This window comes from Chiloscyllium plagiosum, unplaced genomic scaffold (assembly GCF_037043375.1).
Source record: "Chiloscyllium plagiosum isolate Xiang-an unplaced genomic scaffold, Cpla_swu_hap1 HiC_scaffold_49, whole genome shotgun sequence".
NCBI classification, from domain to species: Eukaryota; Metazoa; Chordata; class Chondrichthyes; order Orectolobiformes; family Hemiscylliidae; genus Chiloscyllium; species Chiloscyllium plagiosum.
In genome coordinates, this window is record NW_028270187.1 from 4,560,388 (window position 1) to 4,580,834 (window position 20,447).

General features: G+C 44.9%; 1 protein-coding gene and 1 long non-coding RNA gene across 5 annotated transcripts in view; one reads left to right on the top strand and one right to left on the bottom strand.

Moving 5' to 3' along the window:
• LOC122546242 (uncharacterized) overlaps positions 1-20,447 on the top strand; it is a 222,544-nt gene that overhangs the window by 160,006 nt on the left and 42,091 nt on the right. The gene's annotated exons all lie outside the window — the stretch shown is intronic.
• Positions 1-20,447, bottom strand: part of LOC122544526 (histone H1.3-like) — a 184,392-nt gene that overhangs the window by 8,987 nt on the left and 154,958 nt on the right. For 2 of the 4 annotated variants that reach the window (XR_015755088.1, XR_015755087.1), the window contains exons 4-5: positions 11,713-11,778; positions 1,105-1,263 (exon numbers count right to left, since the gene is read on the bottom strand). The gene's annotated coding sequence lies outside the window, so the exon portion shown is untranslated. Of the gene's footprint in view, positions 1-1,104; positions 1,267-6,147; positions 6,285-11,712; positions 11,779-20,447 lie in introns of those variants that run through there. The other 2 variants (XR_015755090.1, XR_015755091.1) reach the window with 2 other exon arrangements.

The window sequence follows — 20,447 nt, forward strand, 5'->3', positions numbered from 1 at the left end:
GGTATGGGTGGGTTGCGCTTCGGCGGGTCGGTGTGGACTTGTTGGGCCGAAGAGCCTGTTTCCACACTAATGTAATCTAATCCTGGGGGTTGCTGTCACTGTCCCCAATCCCACCTACTACGAACATCTTTGGTGTTAACATCAGCCTCCCCCAGCTTGTCTAAGCTTCTACCTTTCTCGGATGGATTGCTTAACAAGGAATTGTAGAGTCAGAGACAGCACAGAAACAGCATTTTCAGCCAACTGAATCCATGCCAGTCAAAAGCAACCAACTTTATTCTCTAATATAATTTTCCCAGTCATAGGGTCATACAGTACGGAAATAGACTCGTTGGCCCAATAAGTCCATGTTGACCAGGTCTCACAAACGAAACTAGTCCCATTTGTTTGCGTTTGGCCCATATCCATCTAAACCTTTCCTATCCAATAACAATCTCTTTTAGAGGTTGTTATTGTACCCACTTCTACCACTTCCTCTGGCAGCTCATTCCAAATATGCACCACCATCTGTGTGAAGTTACCCCTCTGGTCACTTTTAAATCTTTCCCCTCTCATCTTAAACCAAGGCCCTCTAGTTTTGGACTCCCCTGCCCTGGGGTACCCAAGCTCATATTTCTGCAAGAAAATACAAGTGAAACATCAAGGACCACTTAATCAGACTCTAGCTTTGGCATCGCAAGTGAATATCTAAAGCCTTGTTCAACGTGATGAGGATTTCTGCCTCTCTCACTCTTACAGGCAGTGAGTTCCAGATTCCCCACTACCCTCTGGGTGAAAATGTTTTGCCCCACATCCCTCCCTAAACCTCCTATCCCTTACTTTCAATCTATGCCCCTCCCCCTGTCATTGATCCCTCCATCAAGGAGGGAAACGTTTCTTCCTGTCTACACTATCTACACCCATTATTTTAGACATCTCAATCATGTCACCACACTCAATCTCCTCTGCTCTCAGGAAAACAACCACAGTCTATCCAATCTCTCTCCATCACTGAAACTCTCCAGCCCTCAAAGTAAAATCCTGGTAAATCTCCATCTGTACGCTCACCCAGTTCTATCACCGTGTTCAGATAATGTGCATTTGTATAGTCGTTTACAAACTTACTGATCACTGAAACGGCGAGGAATTTGCTGTCCAGAAGAGACTCTGCTTGCTGGTTAGAAACAGCACAGTGATAATTGCCTCTTGATGTTTGCTGATATTGATGATTGTGTGTACGGTTATGTTGTGGTTGGAGTATTCCCAGTAAATCTCCTCACCATCCTTCTGGAAAATATATTGAATTGGGATCAAAACAAGCGGTTTAAAGGGGTGCTGTCTCCTTCCACTACCGCGTTTCCAAGTGGGCACTCAGCTCTACGACTGACACAGGAATACCTGTGACAAAACCAAACCATTAGGCACTTTTCTAAGGCACAAATTGTTGTGCTCAGCAACAAACAGTACTCCGACTATACACTCAGAGAGAGTTACAGGGTCACAGAGGGTCATAGAGCATAGAAATGTACAGCACAGAACAGGCCCGTTGGCCCATGATATTGTGCCGAGGTTTAATCCTAACGTAAAATATAGTAACTTAACCTACTCACCCTTCAACTCACTGCTATCCCTGTGCATGACGAGCAGTTGCTTAAATTCCCGAATGACTCTGTTCCCACTACCACAGCTGGCAACGCATTCCATGCTTTCACAACTCTCTGCGTAAAGAACCTACCTCTGACATCTCCTTTATACCTTCCTCCTAATACCTTCAAACAATGACTCCTCATACCAGTCAATCGTGCCCTGGGAAAAGGTCTCTGGCTATTGACTCTATCTATCCCTCTCATTATTTTGTATGCCTTGATCAGGTCTCCTCTCTTCCTCCTTCTCCCCAGAAAGAAAAGTCCAAGCTTATTCAACCTTTCTTCATAAGGCAAGTCCTCCAGTCCAGGCAGCATACTGGTAAACCTTCTTTGCACCCTCTCCAAAGCCTCTGTATCTTTCCTATAGTAGGGCGACCGATATTCCAAGGAATTGGACAGCTGCAGCTAAATCTTGCGGCTCTTAAACTCAATCCCCCTGTTAATGAAAGCCAAAACACTATGTGTTTTCTTAACAACCCTACCCACTTGGGTGGCAACTTTGAGAGATCTATGTATTTGCACGCCCAGATTCCTCTCTTCCTCCACACTGTCAAGAATCCTGTCTTTAATCCTATATTCAGCATTCGAGTTCAACCTTCCAAAATGCATCACTTCGCATTTATCCAGGTTGCACTCCATCTGCCATTTCTCAGCCCAGCTCTGCATCCTGTCTATGTCGCACTGCAGCCTGCAGTAGCTCTCTATATTATCAATGATACCTCCAACCTTTCTGTCATCTGCAAATTTACTAACCCACCCCTCAACCTCTTCATCCAAGTCATTTATAAAAACTACAAAGAACAGAGGTCCAAGAACAGAGCCCTGCGGGACCCCACTCAACACTGACCTCCAGGCAGAATACTTTCCATCTACAGTCACTCTCTGCCTTCTGTCAGCTAGTCAATTCTGAATTCAGATAGGCAAATCTCCCTGTATCCCTTAATTCCTGACTTTATGAACGAGCCTACCATGGGGAACCTTATCAAATGCCTTGCTGAAGTCCATATAAACCATATCCACTGCTCGACCATCATCGACCTGTCTTGACACTTCCTCAAAGAACTCAATAAAATTTGCGAGGCATGACCTGCCCCTCACAAAGCCATACTGACTGCCTTTAGTCACACTATACTTTGTCAAATAGTCATAAAACCTATTCCTTAGAATTCTTTCCAAAACTTTGCTGACCACAGACGTAAGACTGGTCTGTAATTGCCAGGGATTTCCCTACTACGCTTCTTGAAAAGAGGAACAACATTTGCCTCCTTCCAATCCTCCGGTACAACTCCTGTGGAGAGGGAGGAGGCAAATATCCTCGCCAGCGGCTTCGCAACCTCCTTTCTCGCTTCCTGGAGCAGCCTAAGGTAAATCTGGTCTGGCCCTGGGGACTTATCAATCTTAATGTTTTCCAAAGTTTCTAGCACATCAACTTCATCAATCTTGATCTGGTCAAGACTGTATCCCCAGCTCCTCTAAGTTTTCATCTACAATAAGGTCCCTTTCCTTGATGAAAACCAAAGCAAAAAACTCATTTAGGGCTTCCCCTATCTGCTCAGACTCCACGCACAAGTTCCCTCCGCTATCCCTGATTGGCCCTACCTGATCATTCTCTTATTCCTCATGTATGAGTAAAATGCCGTAGGGTTCTCTCTAATCCTTCTTGCCAAGCCTTTTTGTGCCCCTCCTGACTCTCCTCAGCTCCTTTCTAGCAAGCCTGTAATCATCTAAAGCTGTGCTCGATCGTTGCTTCCTCCACCTTATATAAGCTGCCTTCTTCCTTTTGATGAGAAGTTCCTCTGTTCTCATCATCCAAGGTTCCTTAATCTTACCCATTCTTACCTGTCTCAAAGGAACAAATTTGTGTATCACTCACAACAACTGCTCCTTAAATAGTCTCCACATATCTGCTATGCCCTGTCTGTGGAACAATTGCTCCCAGTCTGTACTTCCCAAATCCTGTCTGATAGCGTCATAATTTCCTTTTCCCAAATTAAATATCTTCCCTCGGTAACTGCACCTTTCCCTCTCCAAGGCTATGCGGAATGTGAAACAGTTGTGATCACTTTCACCAAAGTGCTCTCCCACCGCGAGATCTGACACCTGTCCTGGCTCGTTGCTGAGCACCAAATCTAAAATGGCCTCCCCCCTCAGCGTCCTGTCCACATACTGAGTAAGGAAACCCTCCTGAACATACCTGACAAAAACGGCTCTATCTAAACCATCTGCACTTCGGAGGTTCCAGTCGATATTGGGAAAGTTTAAATCACCCATAACAGCAACCCTGCTACTTTTGCATTTTCCAGGATCTGCCCACCTATGAGACCTTCAATCTCTCTACTGCAATTAGGTGGTCTGTAGAAAACCCCCAATGCGGTGGTTGTTCTCTTGTTGTTCTTAACTTCCAGTGATACTGACTCAGTAGACAAATCTTCCTCAACAACCTTTGTTTCTGTAGCTGTGACACACTCTCCGATTCGCAATGCTACACCCCCTCCTCTTTTTCCACCCTCCCTGTTCTTTTTAAACGTTCTAAACCTTGGAACATCAAGCAACCATTCCTGCCCCTGTGGATCCCACGTCTCCGTTATGACCACAACATCGTGGCCCCAAGTACTGATCCATGCTCTAAGTGGGTCATACTTTCTCGGACACTCCTTGCATTAAAGCAGACACACTTTAACCAATCCTTTGTGTCATTGCGTGAGAAATCTTCCTGATAGATTCAATACATCCTGTCACTTCCCCCTCTCAGACATGTGGCTCTGATTCCCACCACCATGCCAAACTAGTTTAAACCCTCCCAAATCACACAAGCAAATTTCCCACCCAGAACATTTGTGCCCCTCCAGTTCAGGTGCAACCCGTCCTTCATGTACAGGTCCCACCTTCCCTAGAAGGTGGCCCAATGGTCTAGGTATCTGTAGCCTTCCCTCCTGCACCAGCCTCGCAGACACATGTTAAGCTGCATTTGCTGACTGTTCCTCATCTCACTATGATTAGATTAGATTACTTACAGTGGGGAAACAGCCCTTCGGCCCAACAAGTCCACACCGACACTCCGAAGAGCAATCCACCCAGACCCATTCCCCTGCATTTACCCCTGCACCGAACACTACGGGCAATTTAGAATGACCAATTCACCTAACCTGCACATCTTTGGACTGTGGGAGGAAATCGGAGCACCCGGAGGAAACCCACACAGACACGGGGAGAATGTGCAAACACCACACAGACAATTGCCCGAGGCAGGAATTGAACCCGGGTTGCTGGCGCTGTGAGGCAGCAGTGCGAATCACTATGCCACTGTGCCGCCCATTAATCTTGTAGCATGGTAGCAAACCTGAGATCACTACTCTATTCGTCCTGCTCTTCAGCTTCCAACCTAACTCTCTGTAGTCACTTTTCAGATCCTCAATCCCTTTCCTGGCTATATCATTGGCGCCAATATGTACCACGCTTTCTGGCCGCTCCCCCGCCCCCTTCAGAATCTTAGAAACCCGATCAGCGACATCCCGGACCTTGGCACCGGGGAGGCAACATACCTGCTGGGAGTCCCATTCCTGACCACAAAATCTCCTGTCAATCCATCTAACTATTGAGTCCCGTACACTAGCGTTTTTTCTATTTTCCTCCCTCCCCTTCTGAGCCACAGTGCCAGAGACCTGACAACTATGGTTTTCCCCTGGTAGGCTATCCCCACCAGCAGTATCCAAAACGGTGTAGTTATTACTGAGGGGAACGGCCACAGGGGATCCCTCTCTGACCTTTGGTTCCCTTTCCTCCCCCTGACAGTAACCCAGCTGTCCTTATACTGTGTCTGGGGAATGACCACCTCCCTGTACATCCTCTCAATTTCCCCCTCAGCCTCCCGGATGATCCGTAGTCATTCCAGCTCCAGCTCCAGAGGTTTTCGAGGAGCTGGAGTTGGGTGCACTTCCCACTTAAAACTTTCCCAGAAGTCCTTCGCTCCTCCCTCGCACCTCTCGGCAAAATCATAGAGACGCAGGGAGAAAGAGAGAGACATAGATATGCAGAGGGGCAGAGTCATAAAGAAACATGGTCATAGAGAGACACAGAGAAACACAAAATCACACAGTCATCGAGATTAATCCACATCGTCAAAGGGTTAAAGCAAGTCATGGACAGTCAGTTACAGAGAGAGAGAGATGTATAGAGACAGGGAGACGGAGAGAGACCTCGCGGTTTGTACAAGATGCCTCACTGGGAGGGGGAATCTCTCCTGTCCCCCTCCACCCCCCAATAACCACCATCCTGACCCTCGGGAACGGGACATGTTGACACAGTCCGCTCTCCCTCGGCGCTTTTCCTTCCCGCGTGGCCCCGGCGCCATTTTAGCTTCAGGCCCCGCGCGAGATGGCGGTTAACGGCCGCCTCGTGCCCCAAGTGACCGTTAGCAGCTGCTTCAGGGGAAAGACTCTTTAAAGGGACAACCCTTTCAGGAGAGAGAAACAACAGGGCCGGCTCCGGGACTCGCCAAACTCAATAATAATGACAAATACACAGAGACAGAGAGGTGGGGGTGAACAAGAAATTGTGCAGCGGCACATCAAGACCAAAGGCCACTCTCCCGAAGGACGGCTGCCCCGGACTCGAAACGTTGACTCCGCTTTCTCTCTGTCTGTCTCTGGACAGATGCTGCCAGGCCTGAAGCACAAACAAGGTCCTCGGGGGTGAGTCCGAGTTCAGGATCCTATTAAGGTTCGGTTGGCAGATGGATGACAGTGTGGGAGGGTATGCAATGGGATTAGAAAAATAGAGGCGGAGACTGTTTCCTAAAATGGGGAAAGGTTTCGGAAATCTGAAACACAAAGGGAGTTGGGAGTCCGAGTTCAGGATTCTCTTCAGGTTAACAGGCAGGTTCAGTTGGCGGTGAGGAAGGCAAATGTAATGTCAGCATTCACTTCGAGAGGGTTAGAATACAAGAGCAGGGATGTAGTGCTGAGGCTGTGTAAGGCTCTAGTCAGACCACATTTGGGACATTGTGAGCAGTTTTGGGCCCCCAATCTCAGGAAGGATGTGCTGAATTTGGAGGGGGTCCAGATGGGGTTTACAAGAAAGATCCCAGGGATTAAGCACTTCTCATATGAGGAGAGGTTGAGGACTCTGGTTCTTAACTCGATGGAGTTTAGAAAGATGAGAGAGAACCTGATTGAAACTTACAGAATATTGAGAGGCCCATTCATGCATCTGTCTAGATACATCTTTATTGATGTTATCATCTGGGGAGTGCTTCCGATCAAACAGACCTAGGGGATGCAGGAAGACAGTTCCTTAAATGTGGCATTGCGGCTTGACACTGTGGTGAAGTAAGCGTTTGGCATGCTTCCCTTCACTGGTCAGAGCACTGATGACAGGGGTTGGGCATCATGTCACAGCTGTACAGGATGTTGATGAGACCATTTTTTGGAATACTGTGTATAGTCTTGGTCAACCTGCTATAGAAAGGATGTCGTTAAGCTCGAAAGGTTATAGAAAAGATTAACAAAGATGTTACCAAGGTTGCAGGGTTTGAGTTATAAGCAGAAGCTTCATAAGCTGGGAGCTTTTCTCCCCTGGAGCGTTGGAGGCTGAGGGGTGACCTTACAGAGGTTATAAAATCATGAGGGGCACAGAAAAGGTAAATAGGTATAGTCTTTTCCCCAATGTAGGGGTGTCCAAAACTAGTGGGCATAGGTTTAAGGTGAGAGGGGAAAGATTAAAAAGGGACTTGAGAGGCAAACTTATCACACTGAAGGCAGTGAGTATATGGAATGAGCTGCCTGAGGAAGTGGTAGAGGCAGGTACAATTACATATAAGAGACATTTATAAAGCTACATGGATAAGAAAGGTGCAGAGAAATATGCGCCAAATGCAGATAAATGGGACTAGTTGAGTTTGGGCAACCTTGTCAGCATGGGCGAATTGGGCTGAAGGGTCTGTTTCCGTGCTGCATGACTCTATGAAAATGGATGAGAATAACAAACTTTGCCTGAAAGACAATCAGAATGTTCTGGAGGAGCTGTGAATATGTGGGGTCATTATACAGACCAATGTCTCTTGGCAAAGCAAATGATTGGAACAAGTCAAAAACTGACTCTGATTCTGATAAATGTTATTTCTCTGTCATCTGAACAGGATGTGGTAATCTCTGCCAAGGTGGGAAGTGGATGCAATTCCAAAATGTCCTTGAACCAATCGACTTGCTCAGCCAGAAGGCAGTGAAGAGTTTGCAAAGGGTTAGGAATCACGTGCAGAGCACAGCGGGTAAGGAGGTCAGATTTCACTCCCTTAAGGACCATCCAGACAGGAACAGGAGAAGGCCATTCACCTGCTCGAGCCTGCTCATTCATTCGTGGCTGATGTACCATTCCTCACGCTCACTTTTCTGCACGTAACATGTTCCCCTCAATTCCCCAACTGATCAAGAATCTATGTATCTATTCCAGCCTTAAACCTGCTCCCTGTCCACATACACAGCTCTGTGTGGCAAGGAATTCCAACGACACGCAACCCTCTGAGAGAAGAAACTCCTCCTCACCTCAATCTTCAATTTTGAACCTGATGGTTGTTTGTTCCTGACAACAGTCATCAACTCCAGATCTGTTTTTGTTTAAAATCCCATTCCAAATCCACGACCTGACACAGCGAGATTCAAAATTCACATCTGCAGGGCATACCCTGGGGAGCTGAAAACATAGGATTTTGCTTCCCCATTATTTCAGAAACTGAAAGTGAATCTCATCAAAATTGAGACCGGAATAAATTGCCCCACACCATTGAGCTAAACATTGATGTCGACACAATCCATACAGTGTGGAAAGAGACCATTCAGCCCATCCAGTTTGTCCCAAGCCAGTGAAGAGGATCCCACCCATTCCTGACCCTACCCCCAGTAACCCTGCATTAACCACGGCTAATCCCTCTAACCTGCACATCATAGTATCCTACAGTGTGGAAGCAGGCCTTTTGGCCCATCGGCTCCATATGTTGACCCTCTGAATAGCAACCAACAGAGCCACCACCTCTCCAATTCCTGTAACACTGCATTTCCCATGACTAATCCTCCTAGCGTGCATAACTCTCACACTATGGGCAACTTAGCAAGGCCAATCCATCTGAACTGCACATCTTTGGACTGTGAGAGGAAACCGGAGCACCCGGAGAAAGCCCATGCAGAGAAGGGGAGAATGTGCAAACTCCCAATTGCTGGAATTGTTCCTGGGTCCCTGGCACTGTGAGGTAGCAATGCTAACCACTGAGCCACTGTGCCACCCAATGTTTTTGCCACTGGCCATGCCAGGGTTGGTTAGCTCAGTTGATTCTATAGTAGGCTTACAATGTACAGTCACATTGACAGCATGCGTTCAATTGCTACTCTGGTTGAGATTACTGTAAGTGATCATTTCCTGTGCTTTAGGTGTGGTGTCCCTCAGGTTAAACCATAAAACAATTGTTCGCTTTTTCTCCCCCACACCCCTTTCTCCCTCTCTCTAATGAGACAATGGTGACTTTACATTAACCGCTTGCTAACAACGTAACTCTGCTGATTAAAAATTAACTGCCCTCTTTTTCACTGCAAAATAACTTGTATCTTTCCTCCCTGATGCACTACTGGAGTGAGCTGTAAGTAAAAGAAAAGACACTTTATCAATGGTACATATCTAAATGAAGCGGGAGAAGGTGCACAGGGAGAATTACCAGCATATTGTCTTGGGAGCTGGAGAGTTTCAGTGGTTGAGAGAGGTTGGACAGACTGGGATTGTTGTCCTTACAGCAGAGTAGATTGAAAGAGAGGGATGTATAAAATGATGAGGGATGAAGATAGGGGAGGCAGGAAGAAACTTTCCCCGCTTGATGGAGGTGGGGCAGGGGTATAGATTGAAGGTAAGGGCCAGGAGGTTTTGAAGGGATGTAAGGAAAACCTTGCTCACCCAGAGGGTGGTGTGCAATCTGGAAGTCACTGCCTGTAAGGGTGGGAGACGCAGAAACTCTCATCATATTGAAGGAGGATTTTAATGTGCACTCATGACGCCAAGGCTTGGAGCCAAGTGCTGGGGAAATGGGATAAGAGAATATCGAGGTGGTTGTTTCTGACCAGCACAGATTCGGGCTATTTTCTGGGCTGCAGACTTCTCAGAAATTATGACTAACTCACTTTGAGATGTGTAAACTACACCCAAGATACCATCTAGCGTGATTTTGTACATTTCATGTTCAGAGATGGGATGTTTGTCATTGGAAGAGAGATTCAGCAGTTAAGGCCAATATGCTCTGGAATTTAGAGGAATAAAGGAGATCCAACTGAGGGATATAGGGTGGTAAACGAGGTGGGATTGACAAAGAAGACAGAGAGGATGTTTCCTCAGGTGTAACAATTTAGAACGAGAGAGTCATTGTTTCAGGAGAAGGGGGTGGAACAGATTGAAACGAAAGATGTTGAGAAATGGCTTCTCTCCAAGGAAAAGGGGGTGGGAATCTCTGGGAATTCATCCCCCAGTATATGGGTGTATGTCAGGACACTGAATAAATTGAAGGAGGGGGCAGACAGATTGTTAATCAGTGAGGGGTCAAAGGGAGGGGGGCAGGAAACTGCAGTGAGGCTGGGATGAGATCAGCCGCAGCTGTACAGAATGGGGGAAGCAGGTTCCCGTGGGCTCCTAGCCCGTATGTTGTGTTGATCGTCCAGCTCCCTGAACACATTTTAGTGTGGCTGGCTCATAGCACATGCTCAGAAAGCTCTGAATCTGAGGGCCTAAACTGTGTGATACATCACAGTCTATGAGTGGGCGGCACAGTGGTTAGCACTGCTGCCTCACAGCGCCAGAAGACCTGGGTTCAATTCCCGCCTCAGGCAACTGCCTGTGTGGAGTTTGCACATTCTCCCAGTGTCTGTGTGGGTTTCCTCCAGGTGCTCCAGTTTTCTCCCACAGTCCAAAAATGTGCAGGTTAGATGAATTGGCCATGCTAAATTGCCCATAGTGTTAGGTGAAGGGTAAATGCAAGGGAATGGATCTGGGTGGGTTGCTCTTTCGAGGGTCAGTGTGGACTTGTTGGGTCGAAGGGCCTGTTTCCACACTGTAAGTAATCTAATCTAGTCTCTTACTAACCAAGACGATAAGATATAGCAGGGTATTTGGCCCATCAAATCTGCTCCGCCATTCCATCATGGCTGGTATGTTTGTTAACCCCATTTTCCTGCCTTCTCTCTGTAACAGTTGATCCTCCTACTGATCAAGAACCTATCTCTGTCTTAAAGACATAATGACAGCTGTCTGCAGTAATGAATTCCACAGATTCCCCACTGTCTGGCTGAAGAAATTCCTCCTCATCTCCGTTCTAAAGAGAGCTCCCTTCACTCTGAGGCTGTGCCTTCAGGTCTTAGTCTCTCCTTCTCGTGGATTCATCTTCTCTATGTCCACTCTATCCGGGCCTCTCAGTATTCTCCAAGTTTCAACCAGATTCACCCTTCTAAACGAGTCCAGACTCTTATTCCTCAACCTCTTTTCATATGTCAAGCTCTCCATCCCTGGGATTTTTCTTGTAAATCCTTCTGCAGCCTTACCCTTCCACCTATCGTTGTGTCATCAAAGAAACACTCGGGGCAATGAAATGAAACACTCCTCATGTGAATGATGCTAGACCCAGAGCGAATGGCTCCTTGCCCCCAAAGACTAAGGCTAGAAGGGACCATTCTCAAACAATAAGCTGTTGTACTGGGGCAATCAACAGATTGATGTCCCAGGGCCAAAATGTAGGAATTCCCTGAAAACAAGATGCAAGGTAAAGCAATTAGCCATCAGTGTAATGTTCCCTCTTCCAATTCACATTTCCCTGTTGTTAATTTAGTTGACATAGGTGGAACATTGCTATGATTTAGATGATTGCAAACACTATCGATGATTAATAAATTCAAATGTAAAAAGATTCAAAAAGCTTGGGCAGACATTTGCTCCATGCTATAAGCAAGAGAAACACTGGCGATGTTTCAAAGTGGCTGGGTTTTTGAGGGTTAAGATAAACCAGAGAAAATCTCCACTTTCACTGAATCAGAAATGTTATAAAGTGTATATATATTATATTCTTTACCAGCCTTTCTTGGTTTTGAGATGGTGAAAACTGAGTACACCAAACTGCTATCTTTTTCGGAGTCACCTATAATCAAAAAACAATAAGCAAAATGAACCAAAAGATTAAAGATCAGAATGTTAAAATAACAGCAAACGATGCCTCAAAATTAAATACGGACTGATAATTAAGGTCACAGCCCCAACCCAACAGTAATATAAGCCGAAGTTCTTGGCCATGTAGCAATATTTTCAAACTAGTTCACGAACCAGGTGACTCAATAACATCAAATGTGTATTTTGCATCAACATTCACTACGAAGTTTGCACCTACCCTCTCAAAACAAGCTCACATAGGGAAGGTGGAGGCCCTGGGGTAATTTATAACCTTTTTTATTATTAATCACTCATGACACATGGGCATCACCCACTAGACCCTATGTTTATTGCCAAACTCATCCCTAGTTGCCTACTTGAGAAGGTAGGGATAAACTGCTTTCTTGAACTGCTGCAGTCCATGTGCTGTGGGAGCACATTGCCCTGAGGGAGGGAATTCCCAGATTTTGACCCAATGACACCAGAGGAACAGTGTTATATTTCCAAATCAGGACACCGAGTGGCCCAAAGGGGAACTTGTAGAGGGTGGGTGTTCCCACGTATCTGCTGCACTTGTTCTTCTAGATTGAAGTGGTCATGGGTTTTGAAGGTGTTGCCTGAGGATCTTTGATGTATTTTCGCAGTACATCTTAGTATTGCTGCTACTGAGTAGAGGGAGTAGATGCTTCTGGATGTCGTTCCAATTAAGTGTGGACTGCTTTTTCCCTCGATGTTGAGCTTTTCGAATATTGTTGGAGCTGCAACCATCCAGGCAAGTAGGGAGCATTCCATCACACTCCTGACTTGAGACTGAGATACTTGGAATGGCTCAATCAGGTAAGACTCTGACCATACATATCCCTCTAAGGAATAAAGGAATAAAATCATGAAGAATCAATATTGTTCTTTCCTCAGATGGCTCCCAGGGCGTACCCTACGAATTCCAAGTTCAGTCACACCCATTGCACACAGCCTCCCTCAGATATACGGAAAGTGTTTGATTTTCTGCCGTTTAGTAATAATTCTCAAAGTACCCCTCTTGTTTGAGAATCTCGAGGTTTGTAAACAAAGTGAATAGTTGCCATCCTGTATCCCTGAAGAGTACATGGTTCCAGCACAGCTCAAAACTAAAGGGTCAAAAGAAAAGATGGAAAGTTGTCTTCAACAGCAGTCAGACAGTCCCCACGTGAGAAATAATATCTGTGCCTGCTGAGTTTCTCCAACAATTCCTGTATTTCTTTTCATTTCTGACATTCATTGCCTGAAGAAAGCTAATGGAATACTGGCCTTGATATCGAGAGGACTGGAGTACAGGGATGCAGAAGGGATGCTTCAGTTGTACAAAACCCTGGTTAGACGCCACTTGGAGCAGATCTAGGCACCACACCTGAAGCAGGATAGATTTGCCTGGGAGTACAGCGTGAGTTTACGAGATTGATACATGGGTGGGCTTCAGGGGTTAAGTTATGAGGAGAGATTACACAAATTAAGCCTGTTCTGTCCAGAATTTACAGGGTTTAGGGATGATCTGATCGAAGATATTGACAGGAGAAGACAGGGTATAGAAATTGAAAGCGTTTCTACTGGTTGGGTATCCTTTAACGAGGAAGGGCATAGCTGGAGAATTAGGGCCAGACTGTTCAGGAGAGATGTTAGGAAGTACTACTAAGCACAAAGGCTGGGAGAGGTTTGTGACTCTCTTCCACAAACAGCAGCATTGCTGGATCAGTTGTTAGTTTTAAATCTGACAGATTTTTTGTTGTTGTTCAACAAAGTTATTAAAGAGGCCAGAGGCAGGTCTATGGAATCAGGTCACAGATCTGCCATTGAATGGTGGAACAGGATCAAGCGGCTGAATGGCTTCCTCCTGCTCCTTTATACAAATATTCCACATTAATAAATCATGGAATACCCTGCAGTTACAAAGTGGCATTTCCACACACCGGAGCAATTAGTGATTTCAAACAGAAACTGAAAGCCCAAATATTTTATTTTCACATGTTCCAGATTCCCATCCTCTGGGTGAAACAGTCCTCAAATCCCTCTCTCAACCTCTTACCCTTCACTTTAAAATGATGTCCCCCCCCCTTGTTACTGACCCTTTGACGAAGGGAAACAGCACCTTCCTATACCCCTGTGCATGTCCCTCATAATAGCATCGTAGAGTCATACAACAAGAAAATAGACCCTTCAGTCCAACTAGTCCATGCCGTCCATAATCTCAACCTAAACTAGTCCCACTTGTTTGCACTTGGCCCATATCTCTCCAAACCTTTCCTATTCTTGTACTTATCTACATGTCTTTTAAACATTGTAACTGTCCTTGTATTCGCCACTTCGTCTGGAAGTTAAATCCACACGTGAACCACTAGCCATTAAAAAGAAGTTGCCCATCATTTTGACTATAAAAATGTTTCTCCTCTCAACCGAAAAATATGTCGCCTGGTCTTGATGTCCTGCACCCTAGGGAAAAGATACCTGTCATTCGCCTCCTCTATGCCCACCATGATTTCATAAACCTCCATACCCCTCAAACTTCTATGGTCCGGTTAAAATAGTTCCAGCCCATCCAGACTCTCTTTATAACTCAATCGCTCCATTCCTAACAACATACTGATATATCTTTTCTGAACTCTCTCCGGCTTAATAATTTTCTTCCCATAACAGGGCAACCAGAACTGGACACAATACACCAGAACAGGCTTCACCAGTGTTCTGTACAACCACAACATGGTGTCTGAACCCCAACAATCAATGGTCTGAGCAATGAAGGCAAGTGTTCTAAACACTTTCTCAAACACCCTGTCTACCTGTGACACAAACCCCAAAGAATTATGTACCTGAACCCATGGGTCTCTCTGCTGTACAACACTATCAATCTTACAGATCTCTATCATGTCCCCTCCACCATCAACCTTCTCTGTTGTTCAGGAAACAACCCAAAATCGCTTCCAACGCTTCGAGATTTGTTTTTGTTGATCTTCCCAATCAGACAAATACCAGCATGAACACTGACCAATACGTGATGATGTAGGATCAGCAGCTCACAGATTCACAGTCAGCATTCAATAGACTTGACCCGATCTCTGCATATTCAAAATTTCTTGCAGGTCTGTCCTCACTCATGCCCTCAGTTCGAATTCCCATCACCTCCCTTGGAATGAAATATTTCCAGATCATTACCCAATCAAGTTCCAATCCTGCTTGTTACAACAATTTGTTGCTGTTCGCGTGCAAAAATCCCTGGCAACAAGGTCACTGAGCCAAGGTCCCAAGGAATGACCTCCTGGAATTGTCCGGAATCTGATTCAGAACTTCTATGTTCATAGAATCATAAACTTTTACTGTACGGAAGGAGGCCACTCATGTCTGTACCAGCTCCTGAAAGAGCTACCCAGCTAGTCCCAGTTCCAGCCTTATCTCTGTAGCCTTCTAACATCATCCCTTTCAAATTTATATCCAGCTCTCTTTTCAAATCTCCTATGGAATCTGCCTCCCAAGCAGCACATTCCAAGCTCAACAATCCAATAAGTTTCTCCTCATCTCTCTCTCTCACTGACAATCTTGAAATTCTTTCCAGCCAGTTACTAATAAACCAATGAATGGGAAACAATAACTTGCTTTCCCGTCAGAATTGTTCAAATTTGCAACACCTTAATAAGGTCACCACTTTGTCTTCTCGACTTGAAAGAGAATAAACTCAATCTCCTGAATCTTTCGGTGGTATCATTCTCATACATCTCCTTCACACTGTCTGCAGGGTCTGAACAGCCTTCCTTAAATAAGGTGTCCAGATCAGAACCTGGGTAATAGAGTGCAAACTTCCTTTGTCAAATGTATTTCTAAATTCAGCTTCTGTTGCTAGTGACGGTAAGGTGTCACTTAACAAAGAAATACCCAACAGATCAAAGGTTTATCTCCAATATGATCTACTATTCTCCATTCAATACTTGTGCTGTCACTGGAATTAATTTCTTTTCTGCCCTCTGCTTTGTGTTGGGTGTTGGGTTAGCTCATGTGGCTGGATGGCTGGTTTGAAATGTGGAGAAAGATTGACAGCGCGGGTTTGAATCTCTCACTGGCTGAGGTTACCATGAAGGACTCTCCTTCTCCATCTGTTCTCCTTGTGTGAGGCATGGTAACCCTCAGGTTAAACCACCACCGATCAGTCATCACTCTCTCTCAGACACTCCACCTGAGGTCCACCAGTGTCTTGTACAACTTCAACATCACCTCCTTGTTCTTGGTCTCTATGCCCCTATTAATAAAGCCGAGGGTGCTGTGTGTTTTATTAACTGCTCTCCTCCGGTTATGCCGCCTTCACTGATCTGTGGACATGTACCCCCAGGCTCCCTCTGCTCCTGCACCCGCTTTAGTTTTTTTACCTCACTAAATGTATTGTCTTTCCGTCTCTTTCAACCAACGTCATTCACCAAATTTATGTTGAATCAATTTTGCCTTTAGTTTTGAATGTTCATGAATTAAAACCTATTTTTGTTACATCAAACTTCATTTTCTCCATCCTAGTTGTTTTGCTACTAACAATATAACTCCACAAGAACGTACAGTCTAGGATCAGGTTGAGTCCATTTAACCCTTCAGGAACCTGCTCCGCTACCCCATCTCAGCCTCAACTCCACTTTCCTGGAAACACTCCCTTTGAACCATCACTGATTAAAAATCTGTCTATCTCCTCCTCCAATTTGTGCAGTGTCCTGGGTGGTGGGGGGAGTGATCCCACAGATTTACAATCTCTTCCTCATTTGAGAGAATTCATTCCTCCTTATCTATGTTTTCAATCTGTCCAGCTCCTTGTCCTGAACCAATAACCTCTCGTCTAGATTCTCCCACAAGAGCAAACATCCTCTCTTCATCTCCTTTGTCAATACCCCCTTTAGCATCTTATAGCCCTATTAGTTTTCCTCTCTTCTAAACTCCAGAGAAACCGCTCAATCTCTCATCTAAGGCAAACTCTTCATCGCTGGAAATGATTGGGTGAATCTCTTCTGAACTGCCTCTGTCCTCGAGAGATCAAAATTGTACCAGTCTCTTCCCATAAGACTAACCTTTTCATCTTGGCAATCAATTCAGTGATCTCCTTTGAACTCCCTCCAACTCAACTACATCCATCCTCAAGGAATGGGACCAAAACTGTCCGCAGTACTCCATATGTGGAAACCCCAATCACTTGTAAGGTTGCAGCAACAATTACCTACTTCCCTACTCAATTCCTTTTGCAATAAATGTCTTCCTTGAGACCTGCTGTAGCCTTTGCTCAGACGTTTTGAACTTTCTCTCCGAGTTAAATGATAACTTGCCTTTTTCAATTCTTCCAACTTCCTATTACTCCACTTTGACAGAACTGTGAACTTGAACTCCAAGTTCCCTCTGTTCCATTACACTCCTTAAGGCTTTATGATTCACCATGAAATTCCTACCTTGATTTGTCTTTCCAAAATACAAGACCTCACACACTCACAAAGCTATGCTCACCATTCCATATCAAACCCGATCTTTCCAATTGCATGTAAATCATATCTCTCAGAATCTTCAAGTAATTTACCTCAGACAGATTAAGGCTTAATGGTCTGTAGTTCCCAGGTTTCTCTTTGCAACCATTCTTGAATAATGATACCTTTGCCGCCCTCCACTCTTCTGTGACCTCACCTGTGGCTAAATATCAGCCAGGTCCCCCGCAATTTCTTCTCCAGCCTGTTGCAGTGAGGACCCAGAAATTGGACAAACTAACGGATATAAAGGTAGAAAAGTCTCCTGGCCCTAATGGATTGCATCCGAGAGGACTAAAAGAGATGGCGCTCTTAGTAATTTTTTAAGCTTAGCTGGACTCTGGGGCAGTTCCAGCAGATTGGAAAACAGCAAATGTGATGCCACTGTTTAAGAAGGGAGGTAGAGAAAACAAATGGGAATTATAGGCCAGTTAGCTTAACATATGTAGCAGCAAGATGCTCAAATCTATTATCAAGGAAGAAATAGCAAGGCATCTCGATAGAAATTGTCCCAATCGCCGGGCACAGCAGGTCATGATTCATTAATCTTCTAGAATACTATGAAGACTTTATAAGTACGCTGAACAATGTGGACCAAGTGATGTGATATATCTAGATTTCCAAAAGGCATTCGACAAGGTGCCGTGCAAAAGGCTGCTGCATAAGATGAAGGTGCACGGCGTTACAGGCAATCGATTCGCATGGACAGAGGGTTGGTTAACTGACAGGAAGAAAAGAGTGGGGAAATTTGAATGCTTTTCTGGTTGGCAATAAATGACGAGTGGTGTGCATCAGGGATCAGTGTCAGGACCACAATTGTTTACAATTTATACAGCTGATGTGGAGTTGGGGACCACATGTAGTGTGTTAAAGTTTGCAGATGACAAATGTTTAGAGGCATATGTTCAAGTGTGTGGATGAAGGTCTGGCAGATGGAGTACAGTGTTGGAAAATGTGAAGTCATCCATTTTAGTAGCAATAATAGTAAAAAGGACTATTATTTGAACAGTAAAAATTTGCAGTAATCTACTGTGCAGTTGGACTTGGGTTTCCTTGAGCATAGATCGCAGAAGGCTGGTCTGCGGATGCAACAGCTAAATACTAAGGCAAATGGAATATTGTCCTTTATTGGTGGAGGGATTGAGTTTAAAAGCGGGGTGGATATGTTGTGGCTGTATAGGTTGCTGGTGAGGTCACATCTAAAGTACTGCGTGCAGTTTTGGTCTCCTTGCTTGATAAAGGAGGTACTGGCACTAAAAGGGGTGCAGAGGAGGCTCACTAGGTTCTTGAGTTGAGGGGGTTGCTTTAAGAGGAGAGGCTGAGTAGGCTGGGATTATAATCATTGGAATTTAGAAGGTTGGTGGGGGACGAATCTTGTGGAAACATATAAAATTATGAAGGGAACAGATGAGATTGAAGCAAGAAGAAAGTTGCCACTGGTGGGTGAACCTAGAACAAGCGGGCATTGACTCAAAATTAGGGGGAGCAGATTTAGGACTGAATTGAGAAGGAATTTCTTCACCCAGAGGATTGTGAATTTGTAGAATTCCCTGCCCAGTGAAGTAGTTGAGGTTTCCTCATTTAATGTTTTTCAAGCTAAGATAATGTTTTGAAGAGTAAAGGAATTCAGGGTTATGGTGAGAGGCTGGGTAAGTAGAGCTGAGGCTGGGAAAAGATCTTATTGAATGGCAGAGCAGGCTCAAAGGGCCAAATGGCCAACTCTAGATTCTTATGTTTGTAATTCTTAGTGGTCAATCATCCCAAACCGAGAACATCACTGCAGGAGTTTCTCAGGTTAGTACCCTTGGCCCAATAGCTCTGAGCTGCCTCAATGACTTTACGTTTGAATGAAAGTCCAGTTGGTACTCTGATTACACAAAATGTAGCACCATTTGAGACTCCGCAGGCATACAAACAATCTCTGGCCTAACACTGTAAAAGAAAATCAGTCAGTCACATGGAACACGTTTTATGGAACAGAACATCTCAACATCCTTCAGGAGAGTTTGCAAAATAAACATTGGGCATTGACACATTGAATGGTATTCCCTTGAATGACGAAAAATTTGATTGCAGGGCAAGTTTTGAACAAATACTAACAAGGAGAGAGGCAGACTGGTTGAGGGATGGAATATCAGAACGTCCTGCTCAGGCAAGGCTATAATGGAGTAATGACAATCAGCGATGCTAAAGTGGGCAGAATGAGTGGAATGCAGCTAGGAAGTGCAGGTAACAGAGTTGGGGAGCAACACAGCCCAATATGCAAATATTACAGAGTTATGGACTAGATATTACAGTGATCAAGAGGGATTTTTGCAATTTTTAACTGGAGCAAATTTCTGTTCATGGAAGCAGTAGTTTAGTGGATTATCAGCAGACTATTAAACTAGGGATCCAGGTAACGTTTGGGGGATCTGGTTTTAATATCCACTTTGACAGATGATGGAATTTGAATTCAATGAAAATCTGGAATTAAAAGACTAATGATGACCTGGTTGATTGTTGGAATATCCCACTTGGTACACTGAAGTCCTTTAAAGGAAGGAAATCCTGTCCATACCCAGTCTACTGTACGTGATTCTAGATCCACAGTAATGTGGTTGTTTCTTAACTGCCCTGGATGAGCGAGCGAGTCACATCCTGTGACTCAATAAATCAATAAAACATCCAGTGCTGTAGAATACACGGTCTGATAATTTAGCAACAATGGAATAATGGAGACATTGGGTTGTCTGATGAGGTAGAATTGGGTAATGTCAGCAGATGTGTGAAAACTAATGCCATGTCTTTGGATGAGCTCACCTCATGGTGGCGTGTGATTGAGAACCGCAGGAGCCAGGGATAGGCTCCTCCCTTGGGGGTTATCGAGTTCTAGGTTTTTGGAAAGGAAAGGGAGTTTGGAAATGAGGCCACGTTGGTTTTCACTGGATGGACGATAATGGTAGAATTCAAGTGACGGGGACCTTACCAGATGAGAGCAAGCACTATTACCAATATCAGTGAATGGGAGGAGGTTGAGTGAGAAAATGGTCAAGAGATGAGAAGTTGGTTCTCGTGGACACGAGGAGCTCACAAGGTAGGAGAGGAGTTGGAGGAAGTTGAGTATTCAGGACTCTGACAAAGTGGAACTTCAGAGACAGTTTCAGGGAAAGGA